The sequence below is a fragment of the Hyla sarda genome, unplaced genomic scaffold (assembly GCF_029499605.1).
Source record: "Hyla sarda isolate aHylSar1 unplaced genomic scaffold, aHylSar1.hap1 scaffold_1845, whole genome shotgun sequence".
In the NCBI taxonomy this organism is placed as follows: domain Eukaryota; kingdom Metazoa; phylum Chordata; class Amphibia; order Anura; family Hylidae; genus Hyla; species Hyla sarda.
Window position 1 is genome coordinate 13,355 of NW_026608494.1, and position 18,572 is coordinate 31,926.

At 44.8% G+C, this 18,572-nt stretch overlaps 6 non-coding genes and 3 pseudogenes across 6 annotated transcripts; all 9 read right to left on the reverse strand.

Moving 5' to 3' along the window:
• Positions 1-1,839: 1,839 nt before the first annotated feature.
• On the reverse strand, positions 1,840-2,030 carry LOC130314688 (U2 spliceosomal RNA). The gene has a single exon (XR_008862325.1). It is a non-coding gene; the product is annotated as a U2 spliceosomal RNA (small nuclear RNA).
• A 2,094-nt stretch (positions 2,031-4,124) lies between these two features.
• LOC130314710 (U2 spliceosomal RNA) lies at positions 4,125-4,309 on the reverse strand. Its single transcript, XR_008862345.1, has one exon. It is a non-coding gene; the product is annotated as a U2 spliceosomal RNA (small nuclear RNA).
• Positions 4,310-5,728: 1,419 nt separating this feature from the next.
• Positions 5,729-5,881, reverse strand: LOC130314713 (U2 spliceosomal RNA; annotated as a pseudogene).
• A 2,092-nt stretch (positions 5,882-7,973) lies between these two features.
• LOC130314705 (U2 spliceosomal RNA) lies at positions 7,974-8,164 on the reverse strand. Its single transcript, XR_008862341.1, has one exon. It is a non-coding gene; the product is annotated as a U2 spliceosomal RNA (small nuclear RNA).
• Positions 8,165-10,266: 2,102 nt separating this feature from the next.
• LOC130314706 (U2 spliceosomal RNA) lies at positions 10,267-10,450 on the reverse strand. Its single transcript, XR_008862342.1, has one exon. It is a non-coding gene; the product is annotated as a U2 spliceosomal RNA (small nuclear RNA).
• Positions 10,451-11,885: 1,435 nt separating this feature from the next.
• Positions 11,886-12,022, reverse strand: LOC130314711 (U2 spliceosomal RNA; annotated as a pseudogene).
• A 2,085-nt stretch (positions 12,023-14,107) lies between these two features.
• Positions 14,108-14,298, reverse strand: LOC130314683 (U2 spliceosomal RNA). Its single transcript, XR_008862321.1, has one exon. It is a non-coding gene; the product is annotated as a U2 spliceosomal RNA (small nuclear RNA).
• Positions 14,299-16,401: 2,103 nt separating this feature from the next.
• Positions 16,402-16,585, reverse strand: LOC130314709 (U2 spliceosomal RNA). The gene has a single exon (XR_008862344.1). It is a non-coding gene; the product is annotated as a U2 spliceosomal RNA (small nuclear RNA).
• A 1,435-nt stretch (positions 16,586-18,020) lies between these two features.
• LOC130314712 (U2 spliceosomal RNA) lies at positions 18,021-18,157 on the reverse strand (annotated as a pseudogene).
• Between the last annotated feature and the right edge of the window lie 415 nt (positions 18,158-18,572).

Below are 18,572 nucleotides of genomic sequence, written 5' to 3' on the forward strand. Positions count from 1 at the left end.
TCCTCCTACTTGCATGTGACACTGGGCTTAGGATCTGCATAGGAAACACACACACAAGCACACACCTACCTTTGTTGCCTGCAGATGCCTCCTTGGCTGTCCCCAAACGGTATCAAACCAACACCCACGGGAAGCTGTAAGCATAGAGGACATGCCTGCACCCCATTGGACTTACCTGTGTGGGTTAAACCCGGGTTATTTGACAACCTATGGCGGTGATGGTTCTGCTCAGGCAGAGCAGTGCTGATGCTCCTCATAAAGCTGTCGCTGCTGTGAAGGTTCTAGGTGACATCACAAATCCCTATGGTTACATACACAACAAAGCTGGGTTGTTGTTGTTTACACTCTGCAAGGCCTGTGGAAGTGAGTGACATCATAGCACTGTAGTTCTGAGGGTTCTAGATGGATGCAACAATCTCCTGTTGCTTCTATGAAGGCCATAATAGACGACATCACCAAACAGCTCCATAGTCACATACACAGCAAAGGAGAGATGTTGTTTACACCTAGTGATGTCAGTGGTATTGAGTGACATCACAGCACAGTGCTAAGGCTCCTGGGCCTGGACACAGCAGCGGCTGCAATATCTCAACGGAGAATACGTTTATATATATGTGTGTGTGTGCGCGTATATATATATATATATATATATATATATATATATTTCTCCGCCGAAATCACTTTTAAACCCATTTCCACCTTTTTTTCCCTTCTCTTCCTCTTACTTTTTTTTCACGTTTTTTTACGTTTTTCTCCTTTTCGCCTCTTTTCTGGGCGTATTATTCTTCTTTTTCTTCTTTTTTTTCGTCTAATGCATACCCCATCAGTGCAGCAATGCTTATTCAATACCGCCAGCAGATGGAGACACTGGGGGATAATTTTCTAAGGATTTATACTGATTTTTCCTGTCTGAATTTGTCGCACAGAAAGTTGCAGGCCAAATATGTGTGACATTTCTGCGACTTTAGCTTCTAGAGCATTTTTACAACATTATACATAGGTGCTGAATACATAAAAAGCGACTGTTCAGCGACAGACAAGTCGCATCGGCTGAAAGTAGGCCAGAATGTCAGTCCATGTTGGAGCAGGTTTAGATACAGTCTAAAGTATAGATCTCAAAGTCTGTGCACAGAATTTAGCAAGGGCCTCGCACCTTCTGATGCATCAGGTAGGTGCACAATAGCATAGCCTAACCCTCTGTACTTTGGTCTATATTGATGCGGGACATAGACAGCCAGCTGATGACCAATCCATTAGTGCAATGGATGGCTGGAAGCATTTGTCTTTGCCTTTGCAATACCACAGAAGCAATGCATGGTCAATGTACAGCAATGACACACCTGTGTGAACAGCCAGGAGACCCCCCCCCCCCCCCCATGTTATGTTACATAGTTACATAGTTAGTACGGTCGAAAAAAGACATATGTCCATCAAGTTCAACCAGGGAATTAAGGGGTAGGGGTGTGGCGCGATATTGGGGAAGGGATGAGATTTTATATTTCTTCATAAGCATTAATCTTATTTTGTCAATTAGGAACATTCAGCACCCACCCGCTATCAAGGCAGCTGCCTATCATATCATGCCCTACCTGCACAGGTGTGCTGGCTACTCAAATGATCCAATTAAGGAGGCCATTTAGTCAGCAGCACCAGAAGTCCTGTGCCTGGACGCTCCAACAGCGGCCAGACACAAGCAGAAGCAGAAGCAGCAGAAGCAGCAGCAGCACCACCTTTTGTTTTTTGGCTGCAGCAGCAGCAAGGCCCACAGGGCTGGCTAGCTGGCTAGCCAGCAAGCAGGTAGCAATGAAAGTAGGAATCTTTCTTTTTAACCCTGTAAGGGGGTGGTGCACTGTACCCGAAGATACTGCCATATCGGGTCAATGCATAGGGCGACGGAAGCAAGCTTCGAAATCGGCCCCCGTTCTCAAAAATCCATTTAATATATGGTCCCCAGATAGGGGACGTATCAGATATTAAACTGATAAGAACAGATACTACACTTGATCTTAGCCAAAAGGCCGAGAAGCGATAACCGTGAAAGGGGCGGGCCCAACAAGGTGCCCTTCATGGGCACTATCACTGCTTGCTGTCAGGGAGGCTGCCAGACAATTTTCCATGCACACTCTGGGCTGGGGGGCAGTCAACCACCAGTACACACAGCAGAACCTAAACCCATACCATTATTGCTAAGCAGCAAGACAGGGGCCCATTGCACTCCCACGGGGCCTTTTTAAATGCAATCCATAACCCGGATTTGCCAGGAACCCTTCTTACTCCTCCTACTTGCATGTGACACTGGGCTTAGGATCTGCATAGGAAACACACACACAAGCACACACCTACCTTTGTTGCCTGCAGATGCCTCCTTGGCTGTCCCCAAACTGTATCAAACCAACACCCACGGGAAGCTGTAAGCATAGAGGACATGCTTGCACCCCATTGGACTTACCTGTGTGGGTTAAACCCGGGTTATTTGACAACCTATGGCGGTGATGGTTCTGCTCAGGCAGAGCAGTGCTGATGCTCCTCATAAAGCTGTCGCTGCTGTGAAGGTTCTAGGTGACATCACAAATCCCTATGGTTACATACACAACAAAGCTGGGTTGTTGTTGTTTACACTCTGCAAGGCCTGTGGAAGTGAGTGACATCATAGCACTGTAGTTCTGAGGGTTCTAGATGGATGCAACAATCTCCTGTTGCTTCTATGAAGGCCATAATAGACGACATCACCAAACAGCTCCATAGTCACATACACAGCAAAGGAGAGATGTTGTTTACACCTAGTGATGTCAGTGGTATTGAGTGACATCACAGCACAGTGCTAAGGCTCCTGGGCCTGGACACAGCAGCGGCTGCAATATCTCAACGGAGAATACGTTTATATATATGTGTGTGTGTGCGCGTATATATATATATATATATATATATATATATATATATATATATTTCTCCGCCGAAATCACTTTTAAACCCATTTCCACCTTTTTTTCCCTTCTCTTCCTCTTACTTTTTTTTCACGTTTTTTTACGTTTTTCTCCTTTTCGCCTCTTTTCTGGGCGTATTATTCTTCTTTTTCTTCTTTTTTTCCGTCTAATGCATACCCCATCAGTGCAGCAATGCATATTCAATACCGCCAGCAGATGGAGACACTGGGGGATAATTTTCTAAGGATTTATACTGATTTTTCCTGTCTGAATTTGTCGCACAGAAAGTTGCAGGCCAAATATGTGTGACATTTCTGCGACTTTAGCTTCTAGAGCATTTTTACAACATTATACATAGGTGCTGAATACATAAAAAGCGACTGTTCAGCGACAGACAAGTCGCATCGGCTGAAAGTAGGCCAGAATGTCAGTCCATGTTGGAGCAGGTTTAGATACAGTCTAAAGTATAGATCTCAAAGTCTGTGCACAGAATTTAGCAAGGGCCTCGCACCTTCTGATGCATCAGGTAGGTGCACAATAGCATAGCCTAACCCTCTGTACTTTGGTCTATATTGATGCGGGACATAGACAGCCAGCTGATGACCAATCCATTAGTGCAATGGATGGCTGGAAGCATTTGTCTTTGCCTTTGCAATACCACAGAAGCAATGCATGGTCAATGTACAGCAATGACACACCTGTGTGAACAGCCAGGAGACCCCCCCCCCCCCCCCATGTTATGTTACATAGTTACATAGTTAGTACGGTCGAAAAAAGACATATGTCCATCAAGTTCAACCAGGGAATTAAGGGGTAGGGGTGTGGCGCGATATTGGGGAAGGGATGAGATTTTATATTTCTTCATAAGCATTAATCTTATTTTGTCAATTAGGAACATTCAGCACCCACCCGCTATCAAGGCAGCTGCCTATCATATCATGCCCTACCTGCACAGGTGTGCTGGCTACTCAAATGATCCAATTAAGGAGGCCATTTAGTCAGCAGCAGCAGAAGTCCTGTGCCTGGACGCTCCAACAGCGGCCAGACACAAGCAGAAGCAGAAGCAGCAGAAGCAGCAGCAGCAGCACCACCTTTTGTTTTTTGGCTGCAGCAGCAGCAAGGCCCACAGGGCTGGCTAGCTGGCTAGCCAGCAAGCAGGTAGCAATGAAAGTAGGAATCTTTCTTTTTAACCCTGTAAGGGGGTGGTGCACTGTACCCGAAGATACTGCCATATCGGGTCAATGCATAGGGCGACGGAAGCAAGCTTCGAAATCGGCCCCCGTTCTCAAAAATCCATTTAATATATGGTCCCCAGATAGGGGACGTATCAGATATTAAACTGATAAGAACAGATTTTTTTTAAGTTTCCCTCAGAACTAAATCATAGTTCTAAGATCTCATATGAACTAGATTTTTGTGCTCATCATCAGGTAACTTTTTATTTTTTTTATTTTTATTTATTTCCAGAATAAAACAAATTAAAACAACAAAACAACTAACAACAATAACTCAAATAAACCTTAATCCAAAATGAAACCCTTTCTCCACGCGAAAACTGCCAAATAATCAATTAAACCGAATTGAAGAGCTCCACTCTTCAAAGCTTCTTTGACAGGGACTGCCAACCATGGTGACACTTGGTAGGTCGCCATGAAGCGCCTTACATCAGGCTTCATGGACTGCATTATTTTTCCCCTCACAGTTTCAAGCCGGGTATTCACTTTTATTTTAAATTTTACTAGGTCTTGAACAAATATTTCTTTTTCTTCCTTTGGGGCTTGGTCTAGCACCTCACCCAAATATCCAGAAAAATACTCACTGAGAATTATTTTCTTTAATTCCTCTGTTGGCTCCCCTTCAGAAGCCTCACTTACGCTTTCTTCTTCCATTTCTTTTCCTGTGTCCAACTTTTCTTTGCTCTTGCCAGAAACTTTTTTGGCCTCTGGAACTATATTCTCTTCTTTTGTCTTCCTCTTCAATTTCACCCCAACTTCCATAGCCTCAGATTTTTCCGGGCAGTCTTTAAAGAAATGCCCAGTCTTTTTACAGGCCCTGCAGGTCTTACTTTGGCCACACTCAGAAAAGACATGACCTTCCTTCAGACATTTGGTACATATTATCTTTCCACAGCTTTCATGCCTGTATTGTTTGCAGTTTTTGCAAAAAGTTCCCATCTCTGGGAAAAATAAATCCCCTGTGTCCTTTCCTATTTTAAACCGAGCTGGTGGGAGCAGCAATCTTCCGGGCGCCCCCGCATCCTCTTTCAGTCTGCACAAGAACTTCCATTTTCCTGTCCAAAGCTGGTGTTGGTTAAGGACTTTACCTCTTTCCTCTACTTCCACACAAAATTCCTGCAAAAAGAGCTTGATGTCACTTTCTTTCGCGTATGGCGAGTACATCTTAACTGTGAACAGCTTGGTATTGTCCACAAAGTGCTCAACCAATTTTATGCCTTCCATCTTTGGATGATTCCGGGTTTTCTCCAAGGTTTCCAAAAATTTTCTGTAGAAAGACTTGCTGTTGAAAGTAACATCATAGACCCCCTTTCGAGGGTAATCCATGACTGTCAAGATCTCCATTCTTGGCACTTGGAACAGACCAAACAAGATCTCCACAATTAAGAAGTCCAGATTCTTTTCTTCTCTGGCTTGCTCCTCCACGATAAATCGAACAGCATTTTGGACCCGAGCATATTCAGGTATATCCGCCATGTCTGTTCAGCTGCCGAGATCTTCTTCCGTCCTCTGTTTGCAACCAGGCGACCCAGTGGCTGCCTGGTGATCACCTCTCGTTTCCTGGGGAGTAAGCCGTAACCCCAAAAGCAGCAAGGGGGTGAAGCTCCACCAAATAGGTAGAGCGATCCCCCAAGGCCAAGGCACGGGTACCCCAGGAACCTTCCAGCCAGACCAAGTGAGCAGATACTACACTTGATCTTAGCCAAAAGGCCGAGAAGCGATAACCGTGAAAGGGGCGGGCCCAACAAGGTGCCCTTCATGGGCACTATCACTGCTTGCTGTCAGGGAGGCTGCCAGACAATTTTCCATGCACACTCTGGGCTGGGGGGCAGTCAACCACCAGTACACACAGCAGAACCTAAACCCATACCATTATTGCTAAGCAGCAAGACAGGGGCCCATTGCACTCCCACGGGGCCTTTTTAAATGCAATCCATAACCCGGATTTGCCAGGAACCCTTCTTACTCCTCCTACTTGCATGTGACACTGGGCTTAGGATCTGCATAGGAAACACACACACAAGCACACACCTACCTTTGTTGCCTGCAGATGCCTCCTTGGCTGTCCCCAAACGGTATCAAACCAACACCCACGGGAAGCTGTAAGCATAGAGGACATGCCTGCACCCCATTGGACTTACCTGTGTGGGTTAAACCCGGGTTATTTGACAACCTATGGCGGTGATGGTTCTGCTCAGGCAGAGCAGTGCTGATGCTCCTCATAAAGCTGTCGCTGCTGTGAAGGTTCTAGGTGACATCACAAATCCCTATGGTTACATACACAACAAAGCTGGGTTGTTGTTGTTTACACTCTGCAAGGCCTGTGGAAGTGAGTGACATCATAGCACTGTAGTTCTGAGGGTTCTAGATGGATGCAACAATCTCCTGTTGCTTCTATGAAGGCCATAATAGACGACATCACCAAACAGCTCCATAGTCACATACACAGCAAAGGAGAGATGTTGTTTACACCTAGTGATGTCAGTGGTATTGAGTGACATCACAGCACAGTGCTAAGGCTCCTGGGCCTGGACACAGCAGCGGCTGCAATATCTCAACGGAGAATACGTTTATATATATGTGTGTGTGTGCGCGTATATATATATATATATATATATATATATATATATATATATATTTCTCCGCCGAAATCACTTTTAAACCCATTTCCACCTTTTTTTCCCTTCTCTTCCTCTTACTTTTTTTTCACGTTTTTTTTACGTTTTTCTCCTTTTCGCCTCTTTTCTGGGCGTATTATTCTTCTTTTTCTTCTTTTTTTTCCTCTAATGCATACCCCATCAGTGCAGCAATGCTTATTCAATACCGCCAGCAGATGGAGACACTGGGGGATAATTTTCTAAGGATTTATACTGATTTTTCCTGTCTGAATTTGTCGCACAGAAAGTTGCAGGCCAAATATGTGTGACATTTCTGCGACTTTAGCTTCTAGAGCATTTTTACAACATTATACATAGGTGCTGAATACATAAAAAGCGACTGTTCAGCGACAGACAAGTCGCATCGGCTGAAAGTAGGCCAGAATGTCAGTCCATGTTGGAGCAGGTTTAGATACAGTCTAAAGTATAGATCTCAAAGTCTGTGCACAGAATTTAGCAAGGGCCTCGCACCTTCTGATGCATCAGGTAGGTGCACAATAGCATAGCCTAACCCTCTGTACTTTGGTCTATATTGATGCGGGACATAGACAGCCAGCTGATGACCAATCCATTAGTGCAATGGATGGCTGGAAGCATTTGTCTTTGCCTTTGCAATACCACAGAAGCAATGCATGGTCAATGTACAGCAATGACACACCTGTGTGAACAGCCAGGAGACCCCCCCCCCCCCCCCATGTTATGTTACATAGTTACATAGTTAGTACGGTCGAAAAAAGACATATGTCCATCAAGTTCAACCAGGGAATTAAGGGGTAGGGGTGTGGCGCGATATTGGGGAAGGGATGAGATTTTATATTTCTTCATAAGCATTAATCTTATTTTGTCAATTAGGAACATTCAGCACCCACCCGCTATCAAGGCAGCTGCCTATCATGTCATGCCCTACCTGCACAGGTGTGCTGGCTACTCAAATGATCCAATTAAGGAGGCCATTTAGTCAGCAGCAGCAGAAGTCCTGTGCCTGGACGCTCCAACAGCGGCCAGACACAAGCAGAAGCAGAAGCAGCAGAAGCAGCAGCAGCACCACCTTTTGTTTTTTGGCTGCAGCAGCAGCAAGGCCCACAGGGCTGGCTAGCTGGCTAGCCAGCAAGCAGGTAGCAATGAAAGTAGGAATCTTTCTTTTTAACCCTGTAAGGGGGTGGTGCACTGTACCCGAAGATACTGTCATATCGGGTCAATGCATAGGGCGACGGAAGCAAGCTTCGAAATCGGCCCCCGTTCTCAAAAATCCATTTAATATATGGTCCCCAGATAGGGGACGTATCAGATATTAAACTGATAAGAACAGATACTACACTTGATCTTAGCCAAAAGGCCGAGAAGCGATAACCGTGAAAGGGGCGGGCCCAACAAGGTGCCCTTCATGGGCACTATCACTGCTTGCTGTCAGGGAGGCTGCCAGACAATTTTCCATGCACACTCTGGGCTGGGGGGCAGTCAACCACCAGTACACACAGCAGAACCTAAACCCATACCATTATTGCTAAGCAGCAAGACAGGGGCCCATTGCACTCCCACGGGGCCTTTTTAAATGCAATCCATAACCCGGATTTGCCAGGAACCCTTCTTACTCCTCCTACTTGCATGTGACACTGGGCTTAGGATCTGCATAGGAAACACACACACAAGCACACACCTACCTTTGTTGCCTGCAGATGCCTCCTTGGCTGTCCCCAAACGGTATCAAACCAACACCCACGGGAAGCTGTAAGCATAGAGGACATGCCTGCACCCCATTGGACTTACCTGTGTGGGTTAAACCCGGGTTATTTGACAACCTATGGCGGTGATGGTTCTGCTCAGGCAGAGCAGTGCTGATGCTCCTCATAAAGCTGTCGCTGCTGTGAAGGTTCTAGGTGACATCACAAATCCCTATGGTTACATACACAACAAAGCTGGGTTGTTGTTGTTTACACTCTGCAAGGCCTGTGGAAGTGAGTGACATCATAGCACTGTAGTTCTGAGGGTTCTAGATGGATGCAACAATCTCCTGTTGCTTCTATGAAGGCCATAATAGACGACATCACCAAACAGCTCCATAGTCACATACACAGCAAAGGAGAGATGTTGTTTACACCTAGTGATGTCAGTGGTATTGAGTGACATCACAGCACAGTGCTAAGGCTCCTGGGCCTGGACACAGCAGCGGCTGCAATATCTCAACGGAGAATACGTTTATATATATGTGTGTGTGTGCGCGTATATATATATATATATATATATATATATATATATATATATATATATTTCTCCGCCGAAATCACTTTTAAACCCATTTCCACCTTTTTTTCCCTTCTCTTCCTCTTACTTTTTTTTCACGTTTTTTTACGTTTTTCTCCTTTTCGCCTCTTTTCTGGGCGTATTATTCTTCTTTTTCTTCTTTTTTTTCATCTAATGCATACCCCATCAGTGCAGCAATGCTTATTCAATACCGCCAGCAGATGGAGACACTGGGGGATAATTTTCTAAGGATTTATACTGATTTTTCCTGTCTGAATTTGTCGCACAGAAAGTTGCAGGCCAAATATGTGTGACATTTCTGCGACTTTAGCTTCTAGAGCATTTTTACAACATTATACATAGGTGCTGAATACATAAAAAGCGACTGTTCAGCGACAGACAAGTCGCATCGGCTGAAAGTAGGCCAGAATGTCAGTCCATGTTGGAGCAGGTTTAGATACAGTCTAAAGTATAGATCTCAAAGTCTGTGCACAGAATTTAGCAAGGGCCTCGCACCTTCTGATGCATCAGGTAGGTGCACAATAGCATAGCCTAACCCTCTGTACTTTGGTCTATATTGATGCGGGACATAGACAGCCAGCTGATGACCAATCCATTAGTGCAATGGATGGCTGGAAGCATTTGTCTTTGCCTTTGCAATACCACAGAAGCAATGCATGGTCAATGTACAGCAATGACACACCTGTGTGAACAGCCAGGAGACCCCCCCCCCCCCCCCCATGTTATGTTACATAGTTACATAGTTAGTACGGTCGAAAAAAGACATATGTCCATCAAGTTCAACCAGGGAATTAAGGGGTAGGGGTGTGGCGCGATATTGGGGAAGGGATGAGATTTTATATTTCTTCATAAGCATTAATCTTATTTTGTCAATTAGGAACATTCAGCACCCACCCGCTATCAAGGCAGCTGCCTATCATGTCATGCCCTACCTGCACAGGTGTGCTGGCTACTCAAATGATCCAATTAAGGAGGCCATTTAGTCAGCAGCAGCAGAAGTCCTGTGCCTGGACGCTCCAACAGCGGCCAGACACAAGCAGAAGCAGAAGCAGAAGCAGCAGAAGCAGCAGCAGCACCACCTTTTGTTTTTTGGCTGCAGCAGCAGCAAGGCCCACAGGGCTGGCTAGCTGGCTAGCCAGCAAGCAGGTAGCAATGAAAGTAGGAATCTTTCTTTTTAACCCTGTAAGGGGGTGGTGCACTGTACCCGAAGATACTGCCATATCGGGTCAATGCATAGGGCGACGGAAGCAAGCTTCGAAATCGGCCCCCGTTCTCAAAAATCCATTTAATATATGGTCCCCAGATAGGGGACGTATCAGATATTAAACTGATAAGAACAGATTTTTTTTTAAGTTAGCCCTCAGAACTCAATCAGAGCTCCAAGATCTTATATGGACTCGATTGTTTTGTTCATCATCAGGTAACACTTTTATTTATTCCTAAAAAAAGACAAATTGAAATAAAATATTATAACAACAATAAAAATAATAAACATTCCAAAATTATAACAAATTCATTCCCTTTCTCCGGGCGTAAACTGCCAAGTAATCAATTAAACCATAGGTTAAGCTTCCTTTTTCCATTTCCCTTTTTACTGGGATGGCCAACCAGGCCGGTATTTTATAAGTTACCATAAATCGATCCACGTCAGGGCGAAAAGAATCATAAACTTTGTTTCTTACTGCAGGCAACTTGGCTTTAAAGGTGGATAATAGATTATCCAGGTCCTGTAAGAACAATTCTCTTTCCTCATCTGGAGCTCTCTCCAAAATAGTTTGGAAAGACCCTGAATATCCTCTTAAATCTCTCACCGGCTCTTCATTTTTCTTTTTACTCTTATGCTCTCCAATGTTCTTTTCTTCTACTATCATCTCTTTTCCAACAATTTTTGGCTCTTGGGTTACCACAGATCTTTTAATTTCTGGCTCTTGTTCAGAAACTTCTTCTTCTCTTTTCTTCTTCCTCTTTGGACAGTTCACATACATGTGACCAATTTTGTTACATAAATTACATTTACTTTTTTGGCTACAGGATTCGATTTCATGACCTTCTTTTTGGCATTTTTGGCACCACATTGAGGTGCACTCTTCCTTTAAATGGCCATATTTCTTGCATTTTCTACAGAAATTCTGCATACCTGCAAAAAACATATCTCCATTGATAACCCCTATTTTAAAACGGGCAGGGGGATAAAGAACTCTTCCATCTGCGTCTTCCTTGAACTTTACTTTAAATCTCCACTTTGTTGTCCAGACTCCATACTGATTATAAATTTTCCCAAGTGGCGCAATTTCCTCACAAAATTGGGTCAAAAGAATTATAATATCCTCCTCAGGGACGTAAGGACTATACATCCTCACCGTTAAAATTCTTTCTCTCCTGGGAAAGTGGGGAATGACTTCCACGCCCTCCCACACTGGATCAGACTGGATTGTCTCAAATTTCTTCCAAAATAAATCATAATCCTCTTCGGAAACCAAAATAACATCAAAGCACCCTTTCTTTGGAAATTCCAACATGGAAAGGATTTGTGTCTTTGCAATTTCCAAAACTCCAAAAAGAATTTCCTCCATTACAAAGGAAAGTCCTCTTCTTTTCTTCTCAAGGTCTTTCAGCAGGATCCGGACCCCATTCTTGATCTTCCCAAAAAAAGGAACCTCCTCTCCAACAGATTGAGAGGTGTCCATGATGTCTTCCATCTTCAATAGGCGTGTCCAGGCAGGGACAGAAAAACACTCCCCCACCAAAGAGTGGGCAGTGAAGGGTGATCGCCTCCCGTTGTCTGGGGACTAAGCCGGCTCCCTAATAGCAGCAGGGGGGTGAAGTCCCTCCGTTAAGAAGGACGATCCCCCCAGGCCAAGGAGCCGGGTACCCCAGACACCCTCTGACCAGACCAAGTGAGCAGATACTACACTTGATCTTAGCCAAAAGGCCGAGAAGCGATAACCGTGAAAGGGGCGGGCCCAACAAGGTGCCCTTCATGGGCACTATCACTGCTTGCTGTCAGGGAGGCTGCCAGACAATTTTCCATGCACACTCTGGGCTGGGGGGCAGTCAACCACCAGTACACACAGCAGAACCTAAACCCATACCATTATTGCTAAGCAGCAAGACAGGGGCCCATTGCACTCCCACGGGGCCTTTTTAAATGCAATCCATAACCCGGATTTGCCAGGAACCCTTCTTACTCCTCCTACTTGCATGTGACACTGGGCTTAGGATCTGCATAGGAAACACACACACAAGCACACACCTACCTTTGTTGCCTGCAGATGCCTCCTTGGCTGTCCCCAAACGGTATCAAACCAACACCCACGGGAAGCTGTAAGCATAGAGGACATGCTTGCACCCCATTGGACTTACCTGTGTGGGTTAAACCCGGGTTATTTGACAACCTATGGCGGTGATGGTTCTGCTCAGGCAGAGCAGTGCTGATGCTCCTCATAAAGCTGTCGCTGCTGTGAAGGTTCTAGGTGACATCACAAATCCCTATGGTTACATACACAACAAAGCTGGGTTGTTGTTGTTTACACTCTGCAAGGCCTGTGGAAGTGAGTGACATCATAGCACTGTAGTTCTGAGGGTTCTAGATGGATGCAACAATCTCCTGTTGCTTCTATGAAGGCCATAATAGACGACATCACCAAACAGCTCCATAGTCACATACACAGCAAAGGAGAGATGTTGTTTACACCTAGTGATGTCAGTGGTATTGAGTGACATCACAGCACAGTGCTAAGGCTCCTGGGCCTGGACACAGCAGCGGCTGCAATATCTCAACGGAGAATACGTTTATATATATGTGTGTGTGTGCGCGTATATATATATATATATATATATATATATATATATATATATATATTTCTCCGCCGAAATCACTTTTAAACCCATTTCCACCTTTTTTTCCCTTCTCTTCCTCTTACTTTTTTTTCACGTTTTTTTACGTTTTTCTCCTTTTCGCCTCTTTTCTGGGCGTATTATTCTTCTTTTTCTTCTTTTTTTTCGTCTAATGCATACCCCATCAGTGCAGCAATGCTTATTCAATACCGCCAGCAGATGGAGACACTGGGGGATAATTTTCTAAGGATTTATACTGATTTTTCCTGTCTGAATTTGTCGCACAGAAAGTTGCAGGCCAAATATGTGTGACATTTCTGCGACTTTAGCTTCTAGAGCATTTTTACAACATTATACATAGGTGCTGAATACATAAAAAGCGACTGTTCAGCGACAGACAAGTCGCATCGGCTGAAAGTAGGCCAGAATGTCAGTCCATGTTGGAGCAGGTTTAGATACAGTCTAAAGTATAGATCTCAAAGTCTGTGCACAGAATTTAGCAAGGGCCTCGCACCTTCTGATGCATCAGGTAGGTGCACAATAGCATAGCCTAACCCTCTGTACTTTGGTCTATATTGATGCGGGACATAGACAGCCAGCTGATGACCAATCCATTAGTGCAATGGATGGCTGGAAGCATTTGTCTTTGCAATACCACAGAAGCAATGCATGGTCAATGTACAGCAATGACACACCTGTGTGAACAGCCAGGAGACCCCCCCCCCCCCCATGTTATGTTACATAGTTACATAGTTAGTACGGTCGAAAAAAGACATATGTCCATCAAGTTCAACCAGGGAATTAAGGGGTAGGGGTGTGGCGCGATATTGGGGAAGGGATGAGATTTTATATTTCTTCATAAGCATTAATCTTATTTTGTCAATTAGGAACATTCAGCACCCACCCGCTATCAAGGCAGCTGCCTATCATGTCATGCCCTACCTGCACAGGTGTGCTGGCTACTCAAATGATCCAATTAAGGAGGCCATTTAGTCAGCAGCAGCAGAAGTCCTGTGCCTGGACGCTCCAACAGCGGCCAGACACAAGCAGAAGCAGAAGCAGCAGAAGCAGCAGCAGCACCACCTTTTGTTTTTTGGCTGCAGCAGCAGCAAGGCCCACAGGGCTGGCTAGCTGGCTAGCCAGCAAGCAGGTAGCAATGAAAGTAGGAATCTTTCTTTTTAACCCTGTAAGGGGGTGGTGCACTGTACCCGAAGATACTGCCATATCGGGTCAATGCATAGGGCGACGGAAGCAAGCTTCGAAAGCGGCCCCCGTTCTCAAAAATCCATTTAATATATGGTCCCCAGATAGGGGACGTATCAGATATTAAACTGATAAGAACAGATACTACACTTGATCTTAGCCAAAAGGCCGAGAAGCGATAACCGTGAAAGGGGCGGGCCCAACAAGGTGCCCTTCATGGGCACTATCACTGCTTGCTGTCAGGGAGGCTGCCAGACAATTTTCCATGCACACTCTGGGCTGGGGGGCAGTCAACCACCAGTACACACAGCAGAACCTAAACCCATACCATTATTGCTAAGCAGCAAGACAGGGGCCCATTGCACTCCCACGGGGCCTTTTTAAATGCAATCCATAACCCGGATTTGCCAGGAACCCTTCTTACTCCTCCTACTTGCATGTGACACTGGGCTTAGGATCTGCATAGGAAACACACACACAAGCACACACCTACCTTTGTTGCCTGCAGATGCCTCCTTGGCTGTCCCCAAACGGTATCAAACCAACACCCACGGGAAGCTGTAAGCATAGAGGACATGCCTGCACCCCATTGGACTTACCTGTGTGGGTTAAACCCGGGTTATTTGACAACCTATGGCGGTGATGGTTCTGCTCAGGCAGAGCAGTGCTGATGCTCCTCATAAAGCTGTCGCTGCTGTGAAGGTTCTAGGTGACATCACAAATCCCTATGGTTACATACACAACAAAGCTGGGTTGTTGTTGTTTACACTCTGCAAGGCCTGTGGAAGTGAGTGACATCATAGCACTGTAGTTCTGAGGGTTCTAGATGGATGCAACAATCTCCTGTTGCTTCTATGAAGGCCATAATAGACGACATCACCAAACAGCTCCATAGTCACATACACAGCAAAGGAGAGATGTTGTTTACACCTAGTGATGTCAGTGGTATTGAGTGACATCACAGCACAGTGCTAAGGCTCCTGGGCCTGGACACAGCAGCGGCTGCAATATCTCAACGGAGAATACGTTTATATATATGTGTGTGTGTGCGCGTATATATATATATATATATATATATATATATATATATATATATATATATTTCTCCGCCGAAATCACTTTTAAACCCATTTCCACCTTTTTTTCCCTTCTCTTCCTCTTACTTTTTTTTCACGTTTTTTTACGTTTTTCTCCTTTTCGCCTCTTTTCTGGGCGTATTATTCTTCTTTTTCTTCTTTTTTTTCATCTAATGCATACCCCATCAGTGCAGCAATGCTTATTCAATACCGCCAGCAGATGGAGACACTGGGGGATAATTTTCTAAGGATTTATACTGATTTTTCCTGTCTGAATTTGTCGCACAGAAAGTTGCAGGCCAAATATGTGTGACATTTCTGCGACTTTAGCTTCTAGAGCATTTTTACAACATTATACATAGGTGCTGAATACATAAAAAGCGACTGTTCAGCGACAGACAAGTCGCATCGGCTGAAAGTAGGCCAGAATGTCAGTCCATGTTGGAGCAGGTTTAGATACAGTCTAAAGTATAGATCTCAAAGTCTGTGCACAGAATTTAGCAAGGGCCTCGCACCTTCTGATGCATCAGGTAGGTGCACAATAGCATAGCCTAACCCTCTGTACTTTGGTCTATATTGATGCGGGACATAGACAGCCAGCTGATGACCAATCCATTAGTGCAATGGATGGCTGGAAGCATTTGTCTTTGCCTTTGCAATACCACAGAAGCAATGCATGGTCAATGTACAGCAATGACACACCTGTGTGAACAGCCAGGAGACCCCCCCCCCCCCCCCATGTTATGTTACATAGTTACATAGTTAGTACGGTCGAAAAAAGACATATGTCCATCAAGTTCAACCAGGGAATTAAGGGGTAGGGGTGTGGCGCGATATTGGGGAAGGGATGAGATTTTATATTTCTTCATAAGCATTAATCTTATTTTGTCAATTAGGAACATTCAGCACCCACCCGCTATCAAGGCAGCTGCCTATCATGTCATGCCCTACCTGCACAGGTGTGCTGGCTACTCAAATGATCCAATTAAGGAGGCCATTTAGTCAGCAGCAGCAGAAGTCCTGTGCCTGGACGCTCCAACAGCGGCCAGACACAAGCAGAAGCAGAAGCAGAAGCAGCAGAAGCAGCAGCAGCACCACCTTTTGTTTTTTGGCTGCAGCAGCAGCAAGGCCCACAGGGCTGGCTAGCTGGCTAGCCAGCAAGCAGGTAGCAATGAAAGTAGGAATCTTTCTTTTTAACCCTGTAAGGGGGTGGTGCACTGTACCCGAAGATACTGCCATATCGGGTCAATGCATAGGGCGACGGAAGCAAGCTTCGAAATCGGCCCCCGTTCTCAAAAATCCATTTAATATATGGTCCCCAGATAGGGGACGTATCAGATATTAAACTGATAAGAACAGATTTTTTTTTAAGTTAGCCCTCAGAACTCAATCAGAGCTCCAAGATCTTATATGGACTCGATTGTTTTGTTCATCATCAGGTAACACTTTTATTTATTCCTAAAAAAAGACAAATTGAAATAAAATATTATAACAACAATAAAAATAATAAACATTCCAAAATTATAACAAATTCATTCCCTTTCTCCGGGCGTAAACTGCCAAGTAATCAATTAAACCATAGGTTAAGCTTCCTTTTTCCATTTCCCTTTTTACTGGGATGGCCAACCAGGCCGGTATTTTATAAGTTACCATAAATCGATCCACGTCAGGGCGAAAAGAATCATAAACTTTGTTTCTTACTGCAGGCAACTTGGCTTTAAAGGTGGATAATAGATTATCCAGGTCCTGTAAGAACAATTCTCTTTCCTCATCTGGAGCTCTCTCCAAAATAGTTTGGAAAGACCCTGAATATCCTCTTAAATCTCTCACCGGCTCTTCATTTTTCTTTTTACTCTTATGCTCTCCAATGTTCTTTTCTTCTACTATCATCTCTTTTCCAACAATTTTTGGCTCTTGGGTTACCACAGATCTTTTAATTTCTGGCTCTTGTTCAGAAACTTCTTCTTCTCTTTTCTTCTTCCTCTTTGGACAGTTCACATACATGTGACCAATTTTGTTACATAAATTACATTTACTTTTTTGGCTACAGGATTCGATTTCATGACCTTCTTTTTGGCATTTTTGGCACCACATTGAGGTGCACTCTTCCTTTAAATGGCCATATTTCTTGCATTTTCTACAGAAATTCTGCATACCTGCAAAAAACATATCTCCATTGATAACCCCTATTTTAAAACGGGCAGGGGGATAAAGAACTCTTCCATCTGCGTCTTCCTTGAACTTTACTTTAAATCTCCACTTTGTTGTCCAGACTCCATACTGATTATAAATTTTCCCAAGTGGCGCAATTTCCTCACAAAATTGGGTCAAAAGAATTATAATATCCTCCTCAGGGACGTGAGGACTATACATCCTCACCGTTAAAATTCTTTCTCTCCTGGGAAAGTGGGGAATGACTTCCACGCCCTCCCACACTGGATCAGACTGGATTGTCTCAAATTTCTTCCAAAATAAATCATAATCCTCTTCGGAAACCAAAATAACATCAAAGCACCCTTTCTTTGGAAATTCCAACATGGAAAGGATTTGTGTCTTTGCAATTTCCAAAACTCCAAAAAGAATTTCCTCCATTACAAAGGAAAGTCCTCTTCTTTTCTTCTCAAGGTCTTTCAGCAGGATCCGGACCCCATTCTTGATCTTCCCAAAAAAAGGAACCTCCTCTCCAACAGATTGAGAGGTGTCCATGATGTCTTCCATCTTCAATAGGCGTGTCCAGGCAGGGACAGAAAAACACTCCCCCACCAAAGAGTGGGCAGTGAAGGGTGATCGCCTCCCGTTGTCTGGGGACTAAGCCGGCTCCCTAATAGCAGCAGGGGGGTGAAGTCCCTCCGTTAAGAAGGACGATCCCCCCAGGCCAAGGAGCCGGGTACCCCAGACACCCTCTGACCAGACCAAGTGAGCAGATACTACACTTGATCTTAGCCAAAAGGCCGAGAAGCGATAACCGTGAAAGGGGCGGGCCCAACAAGGTGCCCTTCATGGGCACTATCACTGCTTGCTGTCAGGGAGGCTGCCAGACAATTTTCCATGCACACTCTGGGCTGGGGGGCAGTCAACCACCAGTACACACAGCAGAACCTAAACCCATACCATTATTGCTAAGCAGCAAGACAGGGGCCCATTGCACTCCCACGGGGCCTTTTTAAATGCAATCCATAACCCGGATTTGCCAGGAACCCTTCTTACTCCTCCTACTTGCATGTGACACTGGGCTTAGGATCTGCATAGGAAACACACACACAAGCACACACCTACCTTTGTTGCCTGCAGATGCCTCCTTGGCTGTCCCCAAACGGTATCAAACCAACACCCACGGGAAGCTGTAAGCATAGAGGACATGCTTGCACCCCATTGGAC